This window comes from Scylla paramamosain, chromosome 6 (assembly GCF_035594125.1).
Source record: "Scylla paramamosain isolate STU-SP2022 chromosome 6, ASM3559412v1, whole genome shotgun sequence".
Taxonomy (NCBI): Eukaryota; Metazoa; Arthropoda; class Malacostraca; order Decapoda; family Portunidae; genus Scylla; species Scylla paramamosain.
Window position 1 is genome coordinate 32,290,997 of NC_087156.1, and position 6,000 is coordinate 32,296,996.

Here is a 6,000-nt window from a genome sequence, read left to right on the forward strand (position 1 = left end):
TAATTAATGTGAAATATTGACGTTTCTTTAAAGAGTCAGCGTTCACAATATAAGTACAGTTACCGTAAGGCAAACACTTTGCTCCTTAAGTATCTCGTTCGCAATACGTATACCTTAGTTCAGTGTCTGGTGTGAGTACAGAGACTATCAAGGCCGTGTCTCTTGGATAAGACTGAAGTAATCTACTTTTGTTCACATTTATATACAGCAAGGAAATCACAGGTAAGCTGCTTGAAAGTGGTGCCCTCGAGTACTCGTGAATGAGAGGATTTCTTTGTCTTAATTAATTGTCTGTTAATCTTTACGTGAGTTGTTCATAATACTACGCTGTTTCATGCTGAAACACATTTAAGATCTTAAGAGTTTGGTAAGCCTTAAGTCCACTACTTTTTTTTTTTTTTTTTTTATTTATTATCATTATGAATCGAACAAAAAACGTAGTTGAACTGTTCATTTTCAGTTTTGGGTGAATATTGAGTCCATCCAGCATAATGTGGGTGTGGTGTGTGAAGGCACGAGGAGAAGCAGTTGGTGAGATGAGGGGCGAGGCAGGTAGCGGGCCCAGAAGGTGGCTGGGAGGTGAAGGCTGGCCTGGGAGGTTGCCAAGACCTTGGCGCCAGAGGGTCGGCTCTCACAGGTTCACGGGAAGTCGGGACAGCTTTAGTTGCAGCATAATGCTGTGGCGCCGCCCCTCCTCCAGGTTGCTCCTGGGTTGGGCGGTGCGGGGCAAGGCTCTTACATTGTCTATATGTATCACAGGGTGCGGAGAATGTATCTAATATATTCAGTGTGTGTGTGTGTGTGTGTGTGTGTGTGTGTGTGTGTGTGTGTGTGTGTGTGTATATATATATATATATATATATATATATATATATATATATATATATATATATATATATATATATATATATATATATATATATATATATATATATAGATATAAAATACACACACACACACACCTCTCTCTCTCTCTCTCTCTCTCTCTCTCTCTCTCTCTCTCTCTCTCTCTCTCTCTCTCTCTCTCTCTCTCTCTCTCTCTCTCTCTCTCTCTCTCTCTCTCTCTCTCTCTCTCTCTCTCTCTCTCTCTCTCTCTCTCATGTTAGAGGGAGAGAGGGGGATGAGGGTGAGGGGACGAGCAAGCAACATTTCGTCATCTTCTCGGTGGCTGGCTATCCCCAGTATTTACTGTTGACATAATAACTATTTACGGAGCTTTCTAAAAAGAAACTGATACCTGATTTTCTGAGAATTGTTGAGCCGTGACCTCAACGTTCGTTATACTGTTTTGATCATTGCATTGCATGCTGCTCATACCCCTATGTCATGGGTAGATGTAGGCTATCTCAGACATGTTCGCCGCCGTTCCCATTGGTTCGGCAATGAATCACAGATTATCCGGTGTCCTTAGTTGCCTGTCTTAGGTTGAAGCTGACACGTATTATGTTAACCAGTACGCGTTTGTATGAATGGTGTAGGCCAGCAGTGGTGCCTGTCGCCACAGTGAGGAGGGGACAGCGTGGAATTGGGCTGATGATATCACCAGCAAGGCGCAGTATTATGTGTGTCACCTGGTCTTTAGGAAGTTTTGAGCACAAGTTCACGAATTGTCAGTAAGCAGGTTTATTTTGCCTTTACTGACCGGCTCCGACATGGCTGGCAGTACTCAGTGTGTCTTGGGGTTGCTTGCCTGATATTCACTTGCAGCGTGGTGAGTCTGCCGCCGACTGTTTGACGTGACATCATGAATTCCCATACTGACTTTTTTTTTTTCCAGTGTGTTCATAGCGAAATTAATCCATAGCTTTTTTTGCCGTTTTGAGCCTTGTACCCACAAAATTGATCGCGATGTTTTAGGCTTGTGCGTTTAAGTATACAATTTTAACGTGCATCCAGGAGGCTGGCTGAATCCGTAAGCGAGCATTATTGTAAATAGAAAGTAGGGTCGGGCGTCCTTGAGGGTGCCTGGGGCCAAACGGCGCCCTAGTGAGCTCTCCGGGTCAGCAGCTCAGAGCAGCTCTGGGGACCGAGTGTGTGACCCAGTGATGGGACTCTTCATGAAGCGAGGAACAGCCACACTACAGAGAAACACCATGTAGGTGACGCAATTCGGTCTGGGCAGTGTTGCTCCCTTGGGCTGGGTCACGTGACCTCGCCTGTAGAGGTCGTCACTTTCACTTGGTCTCCCTGTCGCTGCAGCGACTCGCCTCACTGCGCGCCATCACAAGCACAGCTGTTCACAAAGTGAGCTTCTTTGTTGCCCATGTGCAGTATTTTGTAACTCAAACAACTCGTATCTGTCAGCAAGACTGTATCGTGTGTAAGTAAATGTTATCTGATCAGAGACACGCAGTAGTCTTGGAAGAACCTAAACATTTTCCTCGTTCTTTGTCGTGCCGCTGACTTATTCTCCCGAGGGCTAGTGAGTGGAACTTTCGGGCTAATGTCTATTGGGGGGAGTAGAAGGGGCACTACCCGAGTGTCGGTTAGTCGGTCAGCGTCACCCGTGACTAAAGGTGTCAGTCGGACAGATACGAGTATGTGACCATGCTCAGATCCCCACACAAGACCCTGTCCTGCCCATGATGACAGGGAAACCATTCAGTTTAACCCAGGCTGGGGAGGGCGGGGTGAAGGCTCAAAACAACCATATAATTTCTTCAGCTTTCATATGTATATTTGTTTACACGCGTATGTTACTGGTTAATATAACTGAGATCTTCAGTGCCTGGCAGAGAAGGAGGGAGGGTCGTGGTATCCGTGCGTGGAGGCCCACGAGGGGCAATATGTGCTGGCGGTGTCATGACCCATTACTGTGGCGGCGCAGATGGGAACACACACACACACACACACACACACACACACACACACACACACACACACACTCAAACACACACACACTCAACAAGTTATACATACCACAACCCGCAGCTCTTACAGTCCGGATCTGCGATACTGGATTCATATGCTAATGCTGGACTTGATCAAATATTATGGCAGGGAAGAGGGTGCGGAGGCGGCGGGAGGGCGTGGTGGGAGCGGCGTGACAGTGGCTGCTGATCACTCACCAACACTTTCAATTTGCTAGAGTGAGAATGTGGCCGACGAGCTTCCTCCTCCTCCTCCTCCTCCTCCTCCTCCTCCTCCTCCTCCTCCTCCTCCTCCTCCTCCTCCCTCCTCCCTTGTTGTCGTCGTTGTCGTCTTCATTGTTATAGTTGTTGTTCCTCCACCTACACACACACACACACACACACACACACACACACACACACACACACACACACACACACACACACACACACACACACACACACACACACACACACAAATACACAGGCGGTGAAGGGGTGGGTGGGGCCTCATGGGAAGATGGGCAACGGCCTTGTCCCGCCCCATGCGCCCACCCGTCACCTCAAGGACGCCCGCTTCCACTCGTTTTAAAGACTTCATTCCAGTAATACAACGGAGGACACTGGCCCCTTATCCCTCGGCGCTCGTGAACCCCCAGACTGTCGCTACTACATAGACGGGGCGGGAATCGGGGAATGGGGATGAGGGGACAGACACAGAATCGGTGGAAGATAGGTACGGAATCTCAGAAATGTGCATCTTTGCCTCTGTTTTATATATTGAGAGAGAGAAAGAAAAAAAATGGTGTGTGTACAAATGTCATTATGGATATACATGTAGAAATTACTGGGAAATGTTTATCAGTCATATGTATACGAGCTTGGGAAAGGAAGGCATTGCATAGTTCACACTAAGAATTTACGATGAAGTGCCTGACGCAATGAGACACCACATGGATGGGAGTGGTGCGCGTCACACCGGCACATAGGACTGACAGCCTTGCCGACACTCACCCCCCCGACGGACGCCCTCACTCGTGGGAATAAAAACGTATGCACTCCTCGCCCTCACTGTGCACGCGCTGAGCTTTATTTTTTGGTAGACAGCGCTGAAAGTAATTAGTGTAATGTGAGCCCGCATATCCCAGCGTGCAGAGTACATCCACCCTTCCCTTCCCACCCCCTCCCTCTTCCCCTCTTCCTCCTCCCTTCTTCCTTCATATTTCCCTTCGCCTCTTCCTCCATTCATCTCTCTCCTCTATTCCCCATCTAGCTCTCCCCTCCCTTCTGCATCCCTCTTCCCTCTCCTCTCCTGCATCCACCTTCCTTCTCTCTCCTCTTTCCGCCACTTCCCATTCAGCCTTCTCCCCCCTCTCCCACCCGCCTCCCCTTTTCCCTCGCCTCACCTCCACTCCATCCCTCTCTTCTTTCTCCCTTCCCCCCCTCAAATTCCCCTCCTTTCTCATCCTCGCTATCTTCTACTTTCCATCTTTTCTCTCCTACTCTTCAGGGTTACTCACTTGATCCATGGTGTGTGTGTGTGTGTGTGTGTGTGTGTGTGTGTGTGTGTGTGTGTGTGTGTGTGTGTGTGTGTGAAGGCTCTAACGCATAAACTTACACCAGCTGAAAAGGACAGTAGCAGAAAGCAGACATTTTTGTTGCCGTACTTACAACCACATGTGATAGATAAGTTCGCATTAACACCTTTTGTATGTTTTTCTCCGCTTCTAGTCCGTACTTTAGTGGTTGTCAATATCCAATGGTAGATCCCTTCTCTCTAGTAATCTACGCCCTCCTACATCATAATTATTTACCCTCTTCACCTGACCGCATCACACCTTACACTAACACCACGTTCTTCCTCCATTTCTAGGTGAGTGTTGGCACAAAGTGTATAAACTGTCTGAAGGATCGCGGAGCCTCACACGACATTACGGTAAGTTTCTTGTTGAGTCTGTGGGTGTCGAGTCTTCAACTCCGTGCATGATTTATTTGCTGCAGTGCGTCGCCTGCCATAAGCACTACGGCTCCTATGTAGGCTCTGCCAGGATCTTTTCTCGGTACATTGGTGAAGTAGTGAAGTAGTGTTGCAGTAACAAAAAATGTCGAGTTTGAAGCTTTCACGTAAAGCCTGTATCTGGTGGACAGAGCTCAGCCACTGTACCTACCTTTGTACATATTGCTACATTATTGAAAACCAGCAGTGTCACCAGATGTTTCCTTGACATCAATTCTGGAACACGGTTGAGGATGGAAGATTATAATTACAAAAGTTCCTTGCACGATGTACCACGCAGATGGTGAGCAAGCGAGTAGTGCCTCCTTGAAGCAATGGCGGTGGTGGTGGATGCTGGCACTGGGTCGGCGCGGAACTCGTTCTTCGGGTTGATTGCGGCTGTGATGAGCCTCTGAACACTAAATGGTTCCGTGTGTGTGTGTGTGTGTGTGTGTGTGTGAGAGAGAGAGAGAGAGAGAGAGAGAGAGAGAGAGAGAGAGAGAGAGACGAACAAGACACACTAGTACTGTGCAGACTTAGACAGAAACAAGCAATGGCGTAGACAACATTTAACAAGCATTATAATTTTAGGCTGCCGTGTGCGGCAGTTCCCCCACAGACGTAGACCACGTTTTTGTTGCACGTGAACACTGCCTCTGTGAATCGTGTTGTGCCAGTGTTGGCATTTTCACAGGTCATCATGAGGGTCAGGAGGAAAAAGAGCAGCATGGCAGTGCTGAGGCGTCCTGTGGAGTATTGTCTCTACCTGATTGTGGACAGCGTACGTCCTCGCTGGCTCAGCCTTGTTCCCTCACACCGGCGCGGCGCCAGGAATCTGCCTCCAGCCTTGGGGGGACCTTGCCTCAGACACTCGGCTTTGTTCTACCAGGATCCTGCAGGAGCTTGCTCGACACCTGTATGTAAGTGAACAAAATACCTTGGTGAACACTAACTAGCCACACCTTAGGAGCTGTGGCACCTTAGGCCTGCTGGCCTCCCGCACCAAGTGTCCACTGGCCATCTGTACACAGAGGCAGGCATCTCAATCTTGTAACTGTCTGTTTATTATGGAGGCACCGGCCAGCTGCTTGAGGGAGCCGCGGATCATCTTTCCTACGAAGATTGCCGGACATTTTCGTCTGTCTCCCCTTGGAA

At 48.5% G+C, this 6,000-nt stretch overlaps 1 protein-coding gene across 10 annotated transcripts in view; it reads left to right on the plus strand.

The window, feature by feature from the left end:
- LOC135101607 (talin-2-like) overlaps positions 1-6,000 on the plus strand; it is a 174,725-nt gene that overhangs the window by 84,745 nt on the left and 83,980 nt on the right. Inside the window, exon 1 of one of the 10 annotated variants that reach the window (XM_064005789.1) lies at positions 4,741-4,785. The exons of the other annotated variants lie outside the window; for them this stretch is intronic. The gene's annotated coding sequence lies outside the window, so the exon portion shown is untranslated. Of the gene's footprint in view, positions 1-4,740; positions 4,786-6,000 lie in introns of those variants that run through there. 10 annotated transcript variants of the gene reach the window in all.